General features: G+C 37.0%; 1 protein-coding gene across 3 annotated transcripts in view; it reads right to left on the reverse strand.

The window, feature by feature from the left end:
* Positions 1-19,509, reverse strand: part of Fam172a (family with sequence similarity 172 member A) — a 487,402-nt gene extending 467,893 nt beyond the window's left edge. For all 3 annotated transcript variants that reach the window (XM_047555170.1, XM_047555171.1, XM_047555169.1), the window contains exon 1: positions 19,368-19,509. The gene's annotated coding sequence lies outside the window, so the exon portion shown is untranslated. The remainder of the gene's footprint in view (positions 1-19,367) is intronic.
* Positions 19,510-23,984: the final 4,475 nt, after the last annotated feature.

Raw genomic sequence — 23,984 nt, forward strand, 5'->3', positions numbered from 1 at the left:
TCAACAAAATTGAAACAAAAGAAACAACTGAAAAAATTAACAAAATAAAGAATTGGTTCTTTGAAAAAACAAACAAAATTGATAAACTCTTAGTCACACTAACAAAGAGAAAGACAGAGAAAACTCAAATTACTAAAATTCAGAATGAACAAGGAAATATCACTACAGACACGAGTGAAATACAAAAACATAATTAGAAGCTATTTCAAAAATCTATACTCCAACAAAACAGAAAATCTCCAAGACATACACAAGTTTCTAGAGACATATGAATTACCTAAACTGAACCAGGAGGACATACACAACTTAAATAAATCAATTTCAAGAAATGAAATGAAGAGGTCATCAAAATCCTACCAACAAAGAAAAGTCCGGGACCAGATGGGTTCTCAGCCAAGTTCTACAAAACCTTTAAAGAAGAGCTCATTCCAATACTCCTCAAATTATTCCATGAAACAGAAGAGGAGGGAACCCTCCCAAACTCATTCTATGAAGCCAATATCACCCTGATACCAAAACCAGACAGACACATCGAGGAAAGAAAATTTCAGACCAATATCCTTAATGAACATTGATGCAAAAATTCTCAACAAAATCTTAGCAAATCACATACAAAAATATATGAAAAAGTGCACCACGATCAAGTGGGTTTTATCCCAGGGATGCAAGGTTAGTTCAACATCCGGAAATCAATAAATGTCATTCACCATATCAATAGACTTAAAGTTAAGAATCACATGATTATTTCAATAGATGCAGAAAAAGCATTCGATAAAATACAGCATCCCTTCATGCTCAAAACACTAGAAAAAGTAGGGATAGTGGGAATGTTCCTTAACATTGTAAAGGTCATCTATGCTAAGCCCATGGCCAATATCATTCTAAATAGTGAAAAACTGAAAGCATTCCCCCTAAAAACTGGAACAAGGCAGAGATGCCCTCTTTCACCACTTCTATTCAACATCGTCCTTGAAACTCTAGCCAGAGCAATTAGACAAACCAAAGTAATTAAAGGGATACGAATTGGAAAAGAAGAACTCAAACTGTCCCTGTTCGCTGATGACATGATTATATATTTAGACAAACCCGGAAATTCTACCAGAAAACTTTTAGAACTCATAAGTGAATTCAGTAAAGTAGCAGGTTACAAGATCAATGCTCATAAATCCAATGCATTTTTATACATAAGCGATGAATCTTCAGAAAGAGAAATTAGGAAAACTACCCCATTCACAATAGCCTTGAAAAAAATAAAATACTGGGGAATCAATCTCACAAAAGAGGTGAAAGACCTCTACAATGAGAACTACAGAACACTAAAGAAAGAAATTAAAGAAAATCTTAGAAGATGGAAAGATCTCCCATGTTCTTGGATAGGCAGAATTAATATTGTCAAAATGGTCATACTACCAAAAGAGCTATACAGATACAATGCAATTCCAATTAAAATTCCAATGACGTACCTTACAGAAATAGAGCAAGCAATTATGAAATTCATCTGGAAGAATAAAAACCCAGAATAGCTAAAGCAATCCTTAGCAGAAAGAGTGAAGCAGGGGGTATCGCAATACCAGATCTTCCACTCTACTACAAAGCAATAGTAACAAAAACGGCATGGTATTGGTACCAAAATAGGTAGATCAATGGTACAGAATAGAGGACATGGACACAAACCCAAATAAATACAATTTTCTCATATTGACAAAGGTGTCAAAAACATGCGATGGAGAAAAGATAGCCTCTTCAACAAATGGTGCTGGGAAAACTGGAAATCAATATGCAACAGAATGAAACTAAACCCCTGTCTCTCACCCTGTACAAAACTCAACTCAAAATGGATCAAGGAACTTGGAATCAGACCAGAGACCCTGCATCTTATACAAGAAAGAGTAGGTCCAAATCTTCAACATGTCGGCTTAGGATCAGACTTCCTCAACAGGACTCCCATAGCACAAGAAGTAAAAGCAAGAATCAACAACTGGGATAGATTCAAAGTAAATAGCTTTCTCTCAGCAAAGGAAACTATCAGTAATGTGAAGAGAGAGCCTACAGAATGGGAGAAAATCTTTGCCACTCATACTTCAGATAGAGCACTAATTTCCAGAATATATAAAGAACTCAAGAAACTCTACACCAAGAATACAAATAATCCAATCAACAAATGGGCTAAGGAAATGAACAGACACTTCACAGAAGAAGATGTACATGCAATCAACAGATATATGAAAAAATGTTCAACATCTTTAGTAATAAGAGAAATGCAAATCAAAACTACCCTAAGATTCCATCTCACCCCAATTAGAATGGCGATTATCAAGAACACAAGTAACAATAGGTGTTGGCGAGGATGTGGGGAAAAAGGTACACTCATACACTGCTGGTGGGGTTGCAAATTAGTGCAGCTACTCTGGAAAGCAGTATGGAGATTCCTCAGAAAGCTTGGAATGGAACCACCATTTGACCCAGCTATCCACTCCTTGGCCTATACCCAAAGGACTTAAAATCAGCATACTACAGAGATACAGCCACATCAATGTTCATAGCTGCTCAATTCACAATAGCCAGATTGTGGAACCAACCTAGTTGCCCTTCGATTGATGCATGAATAAAGAAACTGTGATATATATATATATATATATATATATATATATATATATATATATATCAAAAAACCAAAGGACAAATGATCTCGCTGATAAGCGGATGATGACACATAATTGGGGGTGGTAGGAGTTAGTGTTAGGGTTAGGGTTAGGTTTAGGGTGAGGGTTATAGAGGGTGGCAAGATTGGAGGAAGGAAGGGCTGTATAGAGGGAAAAGAGGGATGGGAGGGGTGGGAGGAGGGAAAAAATAACAGAATGAATCAAACAACATTCCCGTATGTAAATTTATGATTACACAAATGGTATGCCTTTACTCCATGTACAAACAGAGAAACAACATGTATCCCATTTGTTTACACTAAAAAAAAATCATAACATTAATGATCTTGACTGAATCAGTAGAATCAGCTACAGTTTGCTACCATTCACTTATTCATTCACTTAATAAAATGTATTGTCCCAAACATATCAGATTGTTTGACAGAGAGTGATACAAAAGAGTAGTGAAGCATATGGTTAAAGCAACTGACTCTGAAGCCAGAATATCTGTGCTTAAATTTTAAGTCTGCCATCTATTCAATGTATTGCCTAGGGCAAGTTATCTCTTTGTAACTGTTCAGTAAAAGGTCAACTCAGAAGACTTAAGAGTATTCAAACCCTCCACATTCCAAAGAAAGGACTGGTCTCTTGACTACTTCCTAGGTATTAACTTATAAACCCTTGTACTATCACATCTGACAAGAATGTCTTTGTATCACCAATGCCTTGAACCATGTTATGTAATTTATTTTTAAAAAGTGGTTTATGGTAAACACCTGTTTTTTGTTCATTCAAGGTCCTATGACATACTACATCAATTTGACCTCTGAAGTGGCTAAAGATTTGAGAATTTAAGGACAGTTTTGTGTATAATCCATGCCCACAGTGACCAACCCCATATAGACCTGACAACTCAGGGGAACTTCCCTGGTTGATAACAATTTGCACTCAATGTCACATAGTTGCTAGGATAATTCAACAAGGACTCCATTGAGAAAACAACTGAAATCTATTTCCATGTCCCTCCTGAACTCTGTCCTCTTACACATCTTCTCTTTTCGGTTTTCCAATCTGTATACTTTCACCATAATAAACCATACCTATGAATATAACAGCTTCTAGAATTCTGTGGGTCCTTCCAGAAAAATCATCCAACATGAGGGAATCTTAAGGACCTCAATATAGTAACTTCGTTTCTACACATGAAAAATGCATTTAATACTAGAATTTACTTAAAATATTGTGGTAGAGCAAAATGGGAACTTCAGCAGTTTAAGAGCTAACAGGCTGTGGTTTTGCATGCTAACAGACAGCAGCTCTGCTTACTGACATTTAACCATAGAGGCTTGTGGTGGCTAACAGGCACCTGTAAAAGATAACCAAAGTAGCAGAAGCAGGAAACAAGGCAACTGGGACAGCACAATTCCCCGTTAGGCTTAGTGCAGTAAAAGTAGCTAAGCTGTATGAATTAAGAGTCCCTAGGTTGTTGACAAGCTCTACCCATATAAGGAATATAGAATGCACCCTCCAATAGAATTGCACCAACTCCCTTGCCTTGATGTACCCAAAACTTGCTTTATGTCTAAAAGTAAAAGCCCTGTTGCACTCAAGGCTCAGACTTTGGGAATCATCCCTCAGGGCTGTGGTGCCACTAATAAAGTGTTGCTTCCAGATTTTGCTGTCCTGACCCTCATTTCCCACCACATTTCAGGTGTGAGAATCAAGTGATTTATGTATGCAATGGTCTTACAGCAGTATCCAGCATAGTTTGCTCCTTCTCATGCTTCTAACAAATAAGTGGTCTTATGCACTAATAACTTGATTTAATGAGAAGGCATTAAATAATTAAATTGCAATAGCTAAAAAATATACCTAATTTATAAAAGGAACAGAAAGTATCACTGCCTTCTTTCCTATCTTCAAAACTGTTTTCATTTAGGTCCCCATAATTTATCATCTTTTTTTTTTTTTTTTTTTTTTTGGTGCTGGGGATTGAACCCAGGGCCTTGTGCTTGCAAGGCAAGCACTCTACCGACTGCGCTATCTCCCCTGCCCCAATTTATCATCTCTTAATATATTGATGGACCGTCCTCATAACAGTATAATCCTTAGGAGATTCCCTAACAAAACACAACTACTGACTGATCCAACTTTAAATTCCTTCAATATGATTCCACTCTTAGATCCATTCTCACACATGTCGCCCAGATTTCCATAGCTATAAATTGGTAAAAGTCATCTACTTCCTTTGATGTACAACATACCTTTGTGGTTTATACTGTTTACCTCATTCTCTGGGGTCTATTTAGACTCAAGTATGATTACAGGTCTAGAAGCAATGTGTTGTGGCTGGAATTTGACAAGAGGATGATTTGGTATCATTCATAAGGCAACTACCTTAGGTGAGGTTATTATACGTTCTATAGGTCAAAGACTAACCACCTCAGATGAAGAAAAAGGACTGTTTTTAATGACAAAGGAGGAATCACATAATTTAAAGATTCAACAAGCCCAGCTTAATCTGTCTATATATACCCATCCCAAATGTCAAGGTCCGAATCCTTCTTGCACAGAGGGGAATTTAGGTCGTACTGTAATTCAGTCATGAACAAGAGTTGCTTTCCAGAAATTTCAGCAATGCAACTACTAGAGATAAGGGTTTCATTGGAGCTGCAATAAATAGAAATTTTGGTATCAAGAAGTGGTATGCCGGGCTGGGGAGATAGCTCAGTTGGTAGAGTGCTTACCTTGCATGCATAACGCCCTGGGTTTGATTCCCCAGCACCGCAAAAAAGAAAAAAAAAAATAATAATAATAATAAATTCTGGAGATGGATAAAAGAAGTGGTATGCTGCCATACCAGAAACCTAAAATGTGAGAGTAGCTTTGGAACCATGCATGATGCTCTCAGGAGTATTATAAAAAAAAGGTACTCTGAAGAACCTGTTAATAGAGGCCACATGCTCTTTAATAATGCTGTCAGTGAAGACTTGGAAAAAAGGGAAGTAAATAAAACTGCAAAGTACAGAAAGGAGACCCTTGTTATGTAGTGGTAGAAATTTACCAACACTGTCCCATGCAGTTTTAAGAAAATAAGAAATTTTACCTAAAGAAATTATTGATCTAGCTAAAGATATTTCAGATCAGAGATTTGTAAACCTGTTTTCTTTTGCTGCTAATAATAAAATGTGGTAAATGAGAAATAAACTAATCAAAAGACTATTAAACAAAATGGAGGCAAAACTTGCTCTGCAAAAGACAGTCAAGAGAATGAGAAAACAAGCTTCCAATTGAGAGAAAACACTCATATAGAATAATTAAAGACCCAGAATAGCCAAAGCAATACTGAGCAAGAAGAGCAAGGCTTGGCGGCATCACAATGCCTGCTCTCAAATTATACTACTGGGCTACAGTAACAAAAACAGTATGGTATTAGCACAAAAACAGACACAAAAATCAATGGAATGGAAGACAGAGACAAATCCGTGTAAACACAATTATTAGGGAAATGCAGATGCAAACCATACTAAGATTCCATCTCACTCCAGTTAGAATGGCAATCATTAAGAATACAAAGAACAGCAATTTTTGGCAAGAACATTGGGGAAAAGGTGCACTTATACACTGTTGGTTGGATTACAAATTAGTACAATCACTTTGAAAAGCAGTAGGGGAGATTCCTCAAAAGGCTAAGAATGGAACCACCATATGACCCAGCTATCCCACTCCTTGGTATTTCTCCAAAAGAACTAAAATCAACATACTTCAGTGACACATACATAATGATGTTTACAGCAGAAGAATTCACAACAGCTTAGGTATCCATCAATGGACAAATGGATAAAGAAAATGTGGTATATGTACACGGGGGAGTTTTATTCAGCCACAATGAAGAATGAAATTGTATGTTTGCCAGTAAATGAGGTTGGAACAGAGGAGTATCATATTAAGTGAAATAAGTCAGACTCAGAAAGTCAAGGGTCAAATGTTTCCTCTCACATGTGGAAGATACAGAGTGAGAGAAAAAAGGGGGAATCTCACAAAAATAGGAGATCAACAAAGCACAGGAAGGGGACAGGGGAGGAGAGAGGAGAGAAAAGGAAAGGTACTAGGGAATGAGATGAAATTATGTTATGTGTATGTACAAATATGACATAATGAATCCCATTATTATGTATGATTATAATACATCAATTTTTAAAAAACCTAACTCATTATTTGCTGATGGGAATGCAAATTTTTTGTTCAGTCACTTTGGAACATAGTTCACAAGTTTCTCACAAAATTAAACACATTCTTACTCATTATCCAGAAATCATGCTCACTGGTATTTACCCAAGAGCAGAAAATATGTATACAAAAAAAATCTATACATAATTCTTACACTGGCTTTACTTGTGATATCAAAACTTGGAATTAACCAAAATGTCTTTCAGGTGAATGAATAGATAAATTATAGACCATCCAGACAATAAAATATTATTCAGTGCTAAAAAGAAATGTTCTGTTGCTATGGTTCAAATGTTCCCTCTAAACTTCATGTTGAAACTTAATTGTCACTGTAACAGTATTAAAAGGTGGGCCATTTATGGAGTGATTAGGTCATGAGGGCTTTGCCCTCATTAATGGATTATCATAGCAAGTCAGCTAGGACAAGAGTGGGTTTGTCATAAGTTCAGCACCCTCTTTCCTATCTATCTCACTCATGCTTACCTGCCCTTCTGCCACGTTACGAAGCAGCAAGAAGACCCTCACCAGACACAGACCCTTGACCTTGGATTTCCCAGTTTCCAGAAATGTGAGCCAAATAAAATTCTAGTGTATACCATTTACTTAGTCTATGATATTCTACTGTAACAGTGGAAAATGGACTCCAACCACTATCAAGCCATGAAATGACAGAGTCTTGAATATGTATTATCCAACAAAAGAAGTCAATCTGGAAAAGCTACAAATTGTAATGATTCCAACTACATGATACTCTATAAAAGGCAAAATTACAAAGACAATAACAAGATAGATAGCCACTACAGGTTAAGGGCAGGGATTGATGAACAGACAAAAGAATGAAACTATTCTGTATATACTATGATGGTTTTATACACTGATCAAAACTCTTGGAATTTGCATTACCAAGAGTGTTTATAGTGTGAACTACAGATTTTGAGTGCTGTGTAGGTTCACTGATATCAACAAATTTATCACTCTGGTCCAGGAGGTTAACAGTAGGGAGGTTATATTTGTGTGGGGCTCAAGGATATTGACAGAGGAGGAGGTCATACGTGCATAGGTCCTGAAATATATAACTGGTTTTTTTTATTTTCCAATTTGCTATGAACCTAGAAATGCTTAAGAAATTAAAAATATTTTAAAAATTTCAAAGAGCAATTATGCTAAAATTAAGAAATGGCTTCTGAGCAAAGATCAAAGCCAGGGCATAACTAAGAAAGCACGATTCAAAAATGAAGCTGAATATAACTCTAAAATCTATTGTTAAAACAAAAATATGAAAGTTGTTACCTCACAGTGCTAGTCAGACAAAAGGGCTTCTAAAGAGAGTAAAGTGTGCCTTACTGATTGCTATACATTCTTCCAAAATTTATGTGTAGTCCCCAACGTGTAGTATTAAGAAGTGGAACCTTTGGAAGATTGCAGGTTATAAGCGTGGAGCCCTCGAATGGAATTAGTAGACTTTAAAAAAGAGGCCTAAGGGTCCTTCTGCCATGTGAGGCCACAGCAAGATGATGCTATATATGAGGAATAGGCTCTCACCATACACCACATCTTTTGGTGCCTTGAATTTGGACTTCCCAGACTCCAAAACTGTGAGTTGTAAATTTCTATTGTTTATAAATTACCCAGTCTAAGGTATTTTGGTCTCAGAGCTTCTAAGAAGCTTAAGGGTATTGTTTCTCAGAATGCTGAGGAGTCAAATATATTCAAAGAAATGTGTACATGTGGCTTTTGTCTAAAGTTATGTGTTATGGTTTGGATTAGAGGTATCCCCCAAAATCTCATGTTAGTTAAGGCAGGAATGTTCAGAGATGAAATGATTTGATTATGAGAGCTATAACCTAATCAGTGAATTAACTCATTTGATGGATTAATAATATGAACAGATTACTGGGTGGTAACTACATGCAGGTGGGGAATGCTATTGGAAGTAGATCATGGGGGGTGGGTCCTTGGAAATTATATTTTGACCCTCTCTCTCTACCTCCTACCCCTCTCTGTACCTCCTGGATGCCATGAACTGAGCAGCTTTCCGCCACCACATCCTTTTCCTAGGATGTCCTGACTCACCTCAGGACCAGAGTGATGGAGTCAGTTGACCATGTACTGAACCTTTGAAACCATGATCCCAAAATGAACTTTTCCCTCTACATTGTTCTTTTCAGGTATTTTGGTCACAATGACACAAAGTAGACCAACACACTATTTATCTTGACAAATTCACAGAACATATACAAAGTATGTCTTAAAATTAACATGATTTCATTTGATATTTAAAAGAGCTAACATAACTGAAATGATGAGAAGCCTTTGGACCGAAAAATTCTACTCTCAAGAAGTAGGCTGAGGAAACTACTCATATACAAATGCCTACTGTCTTTCATGAAAAAAAGAAACAGACAAAATCAATAGTACAGAAGGTTAAGACTTAGAACCATGGAAAATTATTCTCAGGCTTGAGAACTAATCAAGAAATTTTCAGTACAGAAGGTTCCCAACATAACAATGCTTCAATTTAGAATATTTCAACCTCACCATAGTATAAAAGTGATATGCATTTAGTAGACACATACTTGGAATTTTGAATCTTGATCTTTTCCCATGCTAGTAATACATGGTTCCAAACTCTCAGTGTGGGATAGCAGCCATGAGCTGCAGTCTTCAATCAGCCATACCATCACAAGGAAAAGGAATCATGATTCTGCAATGTACAGAGTTGCTAAGCCATGATTTCAGTAAATTAGGTGTATCAAATACACTTTCTAATTAACAACATTTTTAACTAACAAGGGTTTATATTGTGTAACCACCCCATCAAAAGTCAAGGAGCATCTTTATTTGCCCAACTGGATTTCAGAATTGCTGTGAAACAAGACACCTTTGTGCCTCCCATTTTCCTTCATTAGAAACAAAACTGCTTATAGCAGCACTCTGTTTTTTAGATTATTTATTTATTTGGCATCTGTTCATCACAGGGCCAATTATATAAACTCTATTTACTATATTTTCTTTTCTGTATTCCTGATGTTCTGACATTTGAGGGCCTTACAGACCCTAAAAGAAGATGACCCTCCCAGGACTAGCTAATTCTTAATGACAATAACAATAACAATATGATATAACAATAACATAATGATAACAACAACATGCAAATACCTCCTTGGAGCTAACTCACACACACTCACAAGTCAAAATTTCTCCTGCCCTAAATCATCCCAGGACCAAAGATTAGGCAACTAGAAAGCAATCCTACAGCCCTAAGCCCAACCAAATTATTTTAACTAGACAGTTGTAAGCTGTTTACTCTGCCCTACCTTGCCTTTCCAAAAGAAATCCCAGTAAAGGCTGTGGTCCTAAGCACTTTGCTCTATCCTGCTTCTGCTTCCTGGTCAAAACTTGACATTCTCCTGTGACCCTGCATGGGGAGCCATGCCTCTCATTTCTAGGGAACTGTGAGCACTATTAAACTTTTCTTTTAGTGGACTGACCTTTCTGTGTTGTCACTCAATCACCTTAACAAATTAAGACTTAGGCACAAAATAAGCAGTTATCCTAAACTTGTCACACCATTGTATGTTGTGCAGGGAAAACAGGGAGGCAAGTGGAAAAGAACTGTAATCAAAGAGCTGTACTTAAGGAACTATATCCAAGAAGCCTTAGTCACACCTGGATGATGCACTCTAGATGTTGAAATGATAGTCATAGGATGAGGCAAATGAAGGTCTTGGGAAGTATTAGATATACTCTGCATGTGAGAAGTCATGATTTACTGGGGAATGCAGGACAAACTGTGGTGCCTTCAAAATGTCTCCCAATGAGCCCTACCTTCTGGTAATCATACCCTCATGTAGTTCCCTCCCATGTCATACCTGAGTTGGTCTATGTAATCAACAGCAAACAGAAGAAGTGATAAGATGACACTCCAAAGATGTATGTTATAAAAGATCATAGCATTCACACTGGTACTTTCTCTTGTCTGTCTCTCAGATCACTTGTTCTGGAAAGCCCATATTGTGAGCAGCCCTATGAAGAGGTTCATATGGTAAGTATCTGAAGCTTCCTGCCAAAAGTCACATGATTATGCTTGGAAACAGATCCTATAGAACCAAATTACAGATGACTGCAGCCCTAGTTGACACCTTAACTATAACTTCATCAGAGATACTGAACCAAAATTACCCAGCTAAGCAGATCCTAGATTTCTGACCCCAAGAAACTATGTGAGATAATAAATGCTTTTTCTGCTTTAAGCTGCTAAATTTGAGGGTAATTTATTACACAGCAATATACAACACATATTTAAATCCCCAGTGAACTAGTGAAGGCACTTAGGCTCCCAGCTTCATTAGTTTTCATAATCACTGAATTGCCTAGTGACTTCCCACTTCAGCAATAATTGATTTTCCATGTAAGGAAGGAGTTTCCTCTGGATTTGCTAAAATAAGAGTTAACAGTCTTTTGATTTCAAAAATAATGAAAAATTAGCTTACATAATTCAATATTTTCAGTAGCAATGGTTGGCCTGGCTGAAAGTCTTTCTTCGTTTTGAGAAAGAAAAAAGAAGAAGAGTGAGAAACCTTACATTTTTAATTAAAACAGTTAAAAACACAAACACATATGCTTGTTTTGATAAAAATAATTATACATGTTTCTAGTTGAGCAGAAATATTCAGAATAAATAGGGTTGTTTTAAATAGTTTGTTTTCAGTGATAAAACTGAAATTCTGGTTTCTTAGCAGTTCTTGTAGTATTCCTAATGCAGATAAAATTTTCACCATCACTATCACACAGTTTCAAAACAATGAATTATATAAACAATAATACTCTAATAACAACCACCTGTCAAATACATTAGCATAAACTGATAATATATTGGCCACCTAGAAAAAAGTAGGAAAATACTGTAAGAACAGGACACAAATCAAAAATTCTTTGATGCTGGGGGGAAGATGTCCAAATGGCCTCCAGTAAAATCAATTTTGTTGGTTCCTAGAACCAAACCTAGAGACAATCTGTTTAAAGTTCAGGTCAGAGTCCAATCTACAGAAGAGAACAACACCTTGACAGCAGCTAAGGGGAATACACTGGAGAACAAAAAAGGAAAAGACTCGAATTTAAATTTCTAGAATAAGTTACTACTAAGAGAGGGCATCTGAACTGAATGCCATACACCAAGCACTAAGGTATAGAAAGAATAAAAAAAAAAAAAGAAAGGGTGCATTAAAGTCACAGAGGGGCACAGACAACCAGTACTCATGCTAAAGTTTGTATAATGCAGGAATCAAAAATTTGAATACTTACAGGCATCAGAAAGTTAATAGTAAATGTAGGCAATGAGACACTATAACCAGAACCTTACATGGTATGAATAGTGGCAAATGCAACAAACTAGAAAACAAAGCATATCCCACTATTGCCATGTTGCCATGTAGAATAAAGGCCTAATATGATTAACAATTCATATTTTTCATGAGAAACCAGAAACAGGGATTTTTTACTTTAATTAGTTGAAAACTAATTTTTTAAAATTTAAGAATATATAGGCTTACTTAGTCTGGGGGGTCTCCAATTTGCAAACTCTATCCTATGCCATATTATGGAATATAATTGTCTGGTATTTTCCTATATAGTTCAGTAGCATCTAGGAGAAAACTAGATATATCAATAATAAAAAAAGACTCCAATTATGCAGCAGATTAATAATTCCTTAGAAAGAGAAAAAGGTCAAAAATATTTTCCAAAACCAAGCTTACATATGTACTTCAACTTTTTCAACAAATGACATATCCGAACAAGTAATAAGCACCTCTTCAAACTACTTGGTATAAAAAAATTCAACTTTTATATACAGTAATATTATTTCCCTCTGCTTGGAATCTTTATGATACATATATACATACATACACATATATCTCATGATATACTCTGCCTATACCTTATCAACATTTGGATACCATGGTTCCTGATGTATCATTACAGGACTTTAAATATATCTTATTCAAAATGTTTAGGACCGAAAGAATTTTACATTTTGGAGTTTTTTGAATTTTGGGACATCTGAGTAGACTTTACAGAATGAGTGCCCCTAATCCCAATCCCAAATCTGAAATTCTTCAAAATTTGAAACTGTTTCAGTGTTATGTAGGTCCTCAAGAAGTTCTGGGTTTCAGAACCTTTGAGATTTTGGATTTTTGAATTAGAGCTATTCCAGAACGTTTGAGATTTTGGATTTTTGAATTAGGGAAATAATGTACTATCTAGGATTAACTCCAATATCACTACTTGTATTTATATTACTTGCAAATACAAGTCTTATTTTTGTGTACTTCATTTTTTCCCTATTCCACATTTTCTCCACAGCTTACTAGTAAATTCCTAAAATGTTATTATTCCTTAGATCAAGATCCATACATAAAAACCTTAACAGAATGTTAGTTGTTCAAGTATTACTTAGTTCCCAAAATACTTGGAATGTCTTTTTGTTTCTGTCCTAGATTTTTGTCCTTATTTTTAAGGAAAGATATCTACTAAAACACTCTTAACATGCCTAAAAAATAGTAGGAACAGACACACACAATCAATTATGAATGAATGTATATCTATTAATTTTATTTCAGTTCTATTAAACGCTCCTCTGCTTGTTACATATAACCGAAACCACTGTTAACTCTAAAGCCTCAGGAATAGCCTCAACTGTGGCTAGATAAGGGCAAAAATACTGAAATATGTTTTCAATGACATAGCTCCTTAAATCCTGATAAATCTTAATATTATAATCTTAATGTCCTCAATTAAGCTATTTTCAAAATGTAAGGGGGATGTAGTGAGGGAATTGCACTGATGTTCCTAGTGCATGACACAGGAATATTATTTTTCCATCCTCTTTTTCTTTTCTTCTATTTTCATGCATCTTTATTTTTTAATTCAGTTACCATAGATGATAAGCAGTCTAAAAGTCTTGATTCAGGCCTTCCTAATTCCTTTCTTCTTTCAAATATTTGAAAAATTTTGGATAATTTAACTTTAAAATGGATCTTTGGGAAACAACCCATCAAACTCTTCAAATTGCTCTATTAAAGCACAAGGAATCTAATCACTGGTTAACAATAACAAAAGTAGATCTGCTATTAACTAGTACATTAGTATGACTGGGCTGCAATAACAAAATGCCATAGATAGAGTGCTTAGACAACAGTAATTTATTCTGTTACATTTCTGGAGTCTAGAAGTCCCAGAACTGGAAGTTTGTGGTAAGGGCTCTCCTCTCAGCTTGAAGACAACTGCATTATCACTGGAGAGCGAGAGAGCTCACTGGTGTCTGTTCTTATAAAGATATTAGCCCTGTGGGATCAGAGCCCTGTTCTTATGACTTCATTTAACCCTACTCCAAAATTAGGACAAATGAGAATTAAGACTTCAATACATTTTGGAGGGACACAATTCAATCCATAGTATTCTGCCCCTAGCCTCCCCCATATCATGTCTTTATCACATACCAACCACATTCATTCCATTCCAATATCCCCCAAAAGTCTTAATTCATTCCAAAATCAACTCTGGAATTCCATTAAACGACCAAAGTATCACCTAAATCAGATACAGATGAGACTTAAGATATGATTTGCCCTGAACTAAAACTCCTTTCCAGTTGTGAACCTTTGAAACCAGAAAAATTATGTGCTTCCAAAATACAATGGTGGGAGAAGCATAGAATAGACATTCCAATTCCGAAAGGGAGGAATCAGAAAGAAGAAAAGGGGCTGGGGAGATAGTTCAGTTGGTAGAGTGCTTGCCTTGCAAGCACAAGGCCCTGGGTTCAATCCCCAGCACTACAAAAAAAAAAAAAAGAAAAAAAGAAAGAAGAAAAGGATGATGAGTCCCAAGTAAATTCAAAAGTGAGGAAAAAAATCCCATTAGATCTTAAGAGTTGAAAAATAAGTTTCCTTAGTTTGATACTCTTCCCTCTATATCCAATGGGCAACAGCATCACTCCAACAACTATGCATAGTAGCTCCAGTCACTCAAAGCTGAGCAGTTCCTTGCACCTGAGGCACTTGGCAGTAGATCAGAAGCACCTACAACCCACAAAACCAAGGGGGCCCAACCCTTGAAACCCAAAAGGAACCAGCCCCCACCTTGGGCTTGTGGTGGTAGTGCTAATCTCTTAAATCATCTTTGGGTCACTCTTCCCTTTTCTTGAAAAATAATAAATATTCACAGACTTCCTTCATTCCATCGCATTTTCTGATTCCTTTAGTCCAAGCAGTATTCTGCTGGTTTGATCCTATCTCTAACTCCTGGCTTTTGCTGAAATGGCCAAGGAAGTCCATGAGTTGCACCCATGATCTCTTTATCAAATGAATGTTTAACCACATTTTTAAAAATTCACTTCAGCAACAAGTTTTCTCTCCTTTTTTACAATAGGAATAGGTTAAGAACTTTCTAAAGCTTCAAGTGTTGATTCCTTTTTATTCACTACTCCCCTCTTCAATTCATCTCTCTTCATTCACATTTTACTAAAAGCAGTCAAGGAGAACCAAGTCACTCCTTCACCATTTCACTTAAAATTCTCCTTAGCTAAATGACCAATTTTATCACTCACAAGCTCTACTTTCCACAAAACACTATAACGCAGTTCAGCTAAGTTCTTTACTTTATAACTGAGATGTCTTTTCTTCCAGTTTTCAATAACTGTTCCTCCCTTTCATCTGGAACCTCTCCAACATGAACTCTAATGTCCACATTTCTACCAACATTCTGTTCATGATTATTGATGTTTTCTCTAAGAAGATAACTCCTCTGTTTTCTTTCTGCGCCCTCACTAGAAATGCCTTCAGTAATTCTATCAATAGTCCATTCCTTGAAACACAGGATTTTTCTAGCACATACCTTAAAATTTCTCTAGTCTCTACCCGTTTTCCAGTTCCAATGATAGTTTGAAATTTTTAAATCCACATTATAGCAGCACTCCAATTCACTGTATCAAAATCATATCTGCTCAGGCTGTTTAGAATTATTGCAGATACCTGAACTACACACAATTGGAGAGTTGTACGGTTAACTGTAACTTATATAGTTAATTGTAAAATTAGTAAAATTGGTATCTTAGAGTTTAAAAACAAAAACACCAAAGACATAGTGGTTGCCTTCTTAAAATGCATTGACTCCTTAAAAAACTAGCAAATAAATATCAAAAAGAATTATTAAAATTAGGTCTTAAAATGAATTAACAGCACTCTGAAGAAGATATATCAATGGTCAAAGGCACATGAAAAGACGATTAACATCACCAATCATTAAGGGAATGCAAATTGAAACCACAGATACTTGCTTACACCCATGAGAATAGCCATTATCAAAAACCCAGAAAATATGTTTGGTGAGAATGTGAAGAATTGTTGAAATGCTGGTGAGGACTTGGAAAAATCAGAACCCCGTTCTGGAAATGTAAACTGGGGTAGCCATTGTGGAAAACAGTATGGCAAGCCTCAAAAAATTAAAACATAGAATTATGTGTTAGTCAACTTTCCATTACTATAACAAATACTGAAATAAAAAACTTACAAAAAGATTTATTTTGGCTCACAGTTTCGGAGGTTTCAATCAATCCATGATTGGTTGGCCCTATTGTTTTTAAGTATGACAAGGCAGCAAATCTTATGGGGAGCACAGGGCAGAACAAAACTACTCACCTCAAAACCAGGAGCAAACAAGAGAGGAAGAAGGGCTGGAGTCCTCTTATACCTTCAAGGCTACCCCCTCAAAGACCTAAAATCTCCCACTGGTACCCAACTCTTAAAGATTCCACCACTTCCCAATAATGCCTCCCTAGGGACCACCTTTAAGACATGGACCTTTGGAGAATATTTAGGATCCAAACTATAGCAAATTATCATAAAACCTCACAATATTACTTCTGAGTAGATAACCAAATGAAATGAAAGCCAAGGCTCAAACATAGGTTTAAACACATAGCAGCACTATTTACAACAACTAACAGTGGAAGCAACCCAAATGTCCTTAGCTGAATGGATAGGGGGAAAAAAAGTGGTATGTACATACAATGTTTATTATATTCAGCCTTAAAAAGAAAGAACATTCTGACACATAATTTGTATGAAACTTAAAGACATTATTCTAAGTGAAATAAGCCAGTCACAAAAGGACAAATATTGTATAACTGCATTTACATGAGGTGAGTAGAGGAGTCAAATTCATAGACACAGAAAGTATACTGGTAGTTTTCAAGGCCAAGTGTAGTCAAGAATGGAGAGTTAGCTTTCATGGGTACAGAGTTTCAGTTGAGGAAGATCTTTAAATTCTGTAAATGAATAGTAATGATGGCTGCACACAACAATGTAAATGTATATAATGTTACTAAAATGTACACTTAAAGTGATTAAAAAGCAGGCACTATGGTGCATGACTGTAATCCCAGAGGTTCAGGAGGCTGAGGCAGGAGGATCTTGAGTTCAAAGTCAGCTTCAGCAATTTTGCAAGGTAGTTAGCAACTCACTGAGACCCTGTCTCTAAATAAAATACAAAAAAGGACTGGGGATATGGCTCAGTGGTTAAGCACCCTATGGCTCAATCCCTAGTACCAAAGAGGGAAAAAAAATGATTAAAGTGGTAAATGTTATGTATATTTTACTATGGTTAAAAAAAGGTGTCTGAAAAGTAAAGTTGATATATGGCAGAGGAATACCTGCTACTTAGTGTTAATGACTACTATGCAAACCCTATGTGACAAAAACAAAGAGCACAAATTATATTCAACTGAGTAAATGGTGTTTAATATTATTAAGAGCTCAATAAGGAGCATAAAAACATCTCTGCATGCCTACCTACACTAGATACTCCTCATAGAGCTTTGCTGGAGTAAGTTAAGAAAAACACACTGTCAATAAATAAAATCTCTCATGTACACACAAAAAAAATCACTGATAAATATTCCTTCCCAAGATTTTTAAACCCTGATGCCTCCTATATCCTTGCTATTTCAATTTATGCCAAAATGCTTATTGAAGACCTTTGTGGTGGCCTAAAACACTTGTCCCCCACATACCAGCAGAGCTCACTCCCTCACTTCATTCAGAACTTTTCTCCAATGCCCCCTTATCGGACAGGCTGAGTTTGACGACCATATTTAAAACAGCATCCTCCATCATTCTCTCTCCCCAGTTACTTGATTTATTTTTCTTCATAGCTCTTCTCACTACTTGTTAAGAATGTAAGCTCCAGGAGCACAAGGACTTTCTATTTTGTTCACTACTGTCTTCTCAGCACCTGGACCACTACTTGGCACTCTGAGGGCAGCCAGAAAATATTAGTGAATGAATATATGGATGCTCACAATTTCACAGATCACATTTTCTTCTTGGCCTAAGTACTATTCCACCATCCACAAGTGTTGTAACAGTCACAACTTCAATGTCATCAAGAGTATCCTTAGTCTTTCACTGATTAAAGGGAAGGAACACATCATTAAAAAGTCAGAAAGAAGTCTGATACTGGCGCACTGACATTAAGACCTTAATCAAGTACATCAAAAAGTACTCTCTGACTCAAGTTTCTAAATAGGCAAAACGAATACAGAATATCTGCTCCTCACAAGGAGGGATACAGAATAAGGAAGAACAATATACCTCTGACACTGCTTTAAAGCAAAAACAAACCATATACTGTGTAACAAACATCACATTACACAATTTTGATAAACATTATCAGGCACTTGCAGCTGGAAACCACAGAATATTCCTTATAAAACTTTTTTAAGGACTTGGAGGAAAAGAACAAACGTAATAACATAGCTTATCCTCAAATACAAACAAACATAAGTTGTCAGTTACTTGGGACAACATATACACACCCTGAAACACTAGAAGAGTATGTTAACAACTGGATGAGGGAGAGAAAAGACTGCTTCCAAAATAGACATAACTTTATTTCAAAGTCAAAAGTATTCCACTAAGAATTCATACTGTATCCCAGGGAGACGTTCCACCAATGTCCATGCGTTAAATAGAAGTTTTGAGAGCATAAGAACTGCACTTTAATCTCTTAGACATCAATGACTACCGGGTAAAGCTTAGGCAGTTTAACACTTTTTGTTAAGGGAAAAAAAAAAAAAAAAAAAAAAAAACCTTCAATCAGAGAACTGCACTACCTGCCCTGCCGAGTAAGGGTGGAGGGCCCATTATTCTACAGTCTTCTAGTAGCTCCCACAACTTCATGAGCTCAGCTTTAAAGCAAGTCAGCCTGGAAACACACGTGTCCCTCCTGCATGAGAAGTGGAAATGGAAGGTGGAAGCGGCCCATTAGCGGGGTCCGGACGCAGATCGGAGGTATCCCCTGTTAACGAAGCATGATTTCTGACAGCCTCGGACCTCAGGGCCAGCTATCCCCGCCCGACACCGACCCAGGCCGGCCCCCTCCTCGGATTCAACCCAGGCCTGACCCAGGAGCTCAGATCCTCGGGGACGATGTTCCTACCTGAGCTCTGCCCCCAGCTACAGGGCTGTGGGGGGAGGCGGGAGGAGGCGTGGCCTTCCAGCTCGCTAGTCAAACTCCCTCGTGCGGTTGTTGTGACTTTCCCTCTCGGGATCCGCGTCCCGACCAAGTTCGAGTTGCACTTCCGGGGTCCACAGAAGCCTGAAACGTCATTACGCACGCGACGGCAGCGGCGCGACAACCCGGAAATGGGGTGGGCGTGGTCGCCCGCTCGGTTCCTGTGGCGCGAGGTGGGATGGGAGGTAGAGAGGCCCGTGGGAATCAAAGTATTAACCGGCACCTTCCTATTGAAGAGTACATGGGTAACCTTGGAAGACCGAACCACCCTGAAGCCTAGATCTACAACTGGAATTTAAAAAACTTTCACGGGTGTTTCCTTATTCCCCACATCTCCACTCGCGGTTTAAGAGGTTTTACACTGCTCATTCAACTCTGGAAAAGATGGGAGGTGTAATTTTGGAAGGTTAAATTTACCTCTCAATTATGACACGTACGACAGGAAGTTAAAACTACATTCAAATGACAACTTAAAGTTTTCCTGTTACCATACTTGACGATGGGAATCTAAGGGTGTTGATGTTATGTTTCTCCAGAAACAGATTTGAAAGTTAACTCTATTAAGGGTAAATCCAGGGTAAGCAATTGGGGGGCGGGAGGACAACTGATTAAATTTTACATGGTACTGTCAGTGATTTTACTTATTCCACAGCAGTTAATTTTATAAAGCTAAATAAACCAGGTGCTGGGGATACAGACGAGGGCAGTTACAGAAAAGGAAACTGATAAATGAATCAAAATTTATAATATTCTTCAGAGAATTGTCCTTTTAATATATCCTAGACAATAAACAATGCCTGTCATGAAATACACATTAAATATTGATTGAATGAATGACCACACTTAAATTAGAGAAATTTAGTAGGTTATGTAACAAAAGGGTTGGGAGTTGGAAGGGCAGATGTTAATGGGAGAAGTGCAGTGTACAGAATGTTCTTGAGAATAAACATAACACATTGGAGTTAGCCAGGAATTAATGCCTGAATGGAGGCAGAGTATGGCAAGACTGGACTAAATTTCTGTGCACACCTCAAATAGTTTGTAGGGTAACACTTTCCACTGAAGAGGAAGACAAGAGCAAGACTGAACCTCTTCATATGCCCTGCTGTAATTTAAATTTTGCACTGCAATCAAGGAAAATGATTGTAAAACAGAGGCGTGAAAGGCAACTATATATTTTTTGGGGGGATGGACTGTGCCAACAGCAATCAAGTTCATTGAAAAGATAAGGCACCAAAACATCAGGCAAAATACCTGACCAGTACTTTTCCTGTCAAGTCACAGAGAGAGGAAATCTGAGAAACAGAGCCTAGAGGAGCCTAATAAAGACTACCACTAATGTGACATCCTAGAAGACAAAAATAACAAATGGAGGAACTAGTTAAATGAGAATAAAAGCATAAATTTTAATAATGTGTCAGTCTTGGTATGAAACTTGGAAATAGACCAAAAGATGGGTGACATCTGTCAATGTTATACAAGTTAGAGGCCAAAAGATAGAAGAATGTACGTTGCTCAATAGTAAACTCTTAACTATTGAACACACGTGCATGTTTCAGCAGGACCCATACAGGAATTATTCCAATCCGTATCTTTCAGCTGGGGTCCCAAATTTTACAAAGTGGAAACAGCAAAACCCTTTGTGACTTGTTCTGAATTCCTATCCCACAGGAACAACTAGAGATACTGAAAATGATGGTAGTTCAACAACAAGTAAATATTGAGGTAAATATTCAAATAAATTTTGAAGGGATTTGTTATTCAGCAAAAGAAAATAATACACTTTTAACATCAACCCCTATACTTTCACCTCCCAACCTGTATAAAATGTCAAAATCAAGAATGAGGATATGGGCTGGGACTGTAGCTCAGTGACAGAGCACTTGCCTAACATGTGTGAGGCCCTAGGTTCAATCCTTAGCCCCACATAAAAATAAACAAAGGCAATCTGTCCATCTACAACTACAAAAAAAATTTTTTTAAAAGAATGAGGTTATGTGTTTCACTTTAACATAATTGGTGGAGTAGACTTCTGCCTCAGCAAGCCACAAAAATGCCTCCTACAAATCTGTAAGGAGAAAGAAGGGAATGTAGCAAAATTTTGGTGTGTGGGTTTAAATTTATATGTTATTAAAATTATAGAAGCCCATATGTTCTTAGCAGCAACTATTATAATAATGACTACAAATATGTAGTATAATTTTTTTCCTTTTTACACACTTGTAGTGCAAATTTCTCCACCATCTAAATCATGCAAGCTAGTTTTTTTGTGTGATTTTAATTCATACATCCCTAGGGAAGCCAGAAACTCCAGTTTTTCTCCTCACCCCTCTTCTTTTGCACCAAAATCTGACAGAAAGAAAGAAAAGGAAAGGAGATTTGTTCCCTCCTGGCTAACAGTTGGTCCATCTTTGATCACTGATATGATTAAATAAATCTCCCAGCACCATGTTTGGCATTTCCTTCTATTCCAGACCACCTCCCATCTATTTTCTTGTCAATCAATCTGCACCCTTCAAGTCAAATGATCTCAGTGACACATAGCAGACAGACACCTACAAATGTACTATCAAATTACATGTTGTTCGCTTAAATTAAAAAATAGAACCCAGCTGCCACAACTAGAACTCAGCTCCAGCATTTTGACAGCTTTGACAAATTCATTAGGGAAAACATACTTGTATAGATTCTAAAGGCAAGGATCTGTCCACACTAACCAACTCTATTGGAGTATCAGGTCAAATGATATCACATGTTCCAAAGCCTCTGAATTCTGATTTAAATTTGGTGAATCAGTTAAATCCCTTGCCCAAGTCCAAGCAGGTATGTATAAAGTGTGGCATAGTAATGACAAAACATTCTGTTTTCTAGGTTCAATTTATGTTCAGAGATCAAAAAGAAGGATCACAGAATCAAACCATTCAAATGACTCCTCCTTCCAGTGTTAGTGATCAAGCTGAGGGTCTCACAGATGCTAGGTAAGCATCCATCACTGAACCACTCACAGCCTGCACTGGCATTTCTAAGGACATAGTCTCAAGCTCAGATATTCTACCTTGTTTGTATCTAGTCTACTCATGTGCTCATCAAAAGCACTCTTCATGTATGCTACAGTATTTTTGATCTCCAGCATTTCTTTTTGACTCTTGGAGTTTCTGTGCCTCTGCTCACATTACCCCTGTGTTCTTGCATGTTGTCCACTTGTCCTTCAACTTTGAAAGTTAGGCAAGGTTGGAATTGGCAATTTCTGTTTATCCATATTGGTTAGGCTCTGGTAAACCTCCAGTCAATCAGGCTCTGTTAAAAATCTTTTTTTTTTCATTTAAGGACATACTTTGTCGTGAAAACCATTTAGCAATCTTTAACTTCTACTTTTATCTATGTATTTTGAATTTTTTTATATACAAGGAAGGATAAAATTCTGATGTTCAAAAAGCACTTCATTAGAGTTTCAAATAAACCAACTAAAAATCAAAATAGTCTCTAGTTTGCCATGGGGACAACTTGTAGATGCATACATTCATCTAGAGTTAGGCAAACTGCAAGGTTAGAGGTCACAGTCACAAGGCTTACCTCATTTCTGACACCAACTACAAGTTGTGGGGGGGTCCTCAAACCCTCAGTTTTGAAATTTTCTAGAAGGCCTCACAGAACTCTCTGAAAATTGTTTTACATGTGGTTATTTTATTATAAGAAAAGGATACAAATTTACATCTACTATAAAGGAAGTACATAAGATAGAGTCCTGGAGGCTACCAAACACAAAGCTTCTGTTGTACTCTCCCACTGGAGTCAGGACACGTTACACTGTCAGCACTAATGCATGACAAGATGCATCGAAGGACTGCCAGCCAGTGATGCTCACCAGAGGTTCAACATGCAGAATTTTTATTGGAGCTCCATTATGTAGGCAGGATTGATTGCTTGATTAACCATGTGGTTGATCTCATTCTCCAGGTCAAATGATACCACATGGCACAAAGCCTCTACCCTAAACCACATGGGTGGTCTTTTAGGCACATGGAGCCCTATACTAAGATTATTACACTTAGACAGCCTCCACCCTAAACAAAGACACTCCTATCAGATATGATAGAGATTCTGTCCCCCAATCTGAGGGCAAAGGCCAAATCGGTTTTGGGAAAGTCCAAATTCTTCACTACACAATATTTGGCATGAGTCCTGCATAAATTATATTTGGATGGGAGGTAGTAGGTAAGGGAAAAGAAAAATTGTTATGAGTTCTCTGGCAGATTAAAGTATCAAAAATAGGTGATTTGTTTGAGTGAAGACATCAGTTTTCTTCCACATAGCTTCACAGAGCCTTTTCATTTTCTACTCAGTGTATCTCCTTTAAATTTTTTGTTATAAGCCTTCATGGAAAGGGATAAATGAATGGCATGAGCTTTCTTGTGAGCTCTGTAAAGATAAAACAACAAAGAGAATATGTGAAGGATAGGCTCTCAGACCCAGCTCTTTCTCCTATCTCCTGAATAATAATATAGATTGAAAACAGCTGTAGAGAGCTGTTTTTGCATGCCT

Source organism: Sciurus carolinensis, chromosome 6 (genome assembly GCF_902686445.1).
Source record: "Sciurus carolinensis chromosome 6, mSciCar1.2, whole genome shotgun sequence".
Taxonomy (NCBI): domain Eukaryota; kingdom Metazoa; phylum Chordata; class Mammalia; order Rodentia; family Sciuridae; genus Sciurus; species Sciurus carolinensis.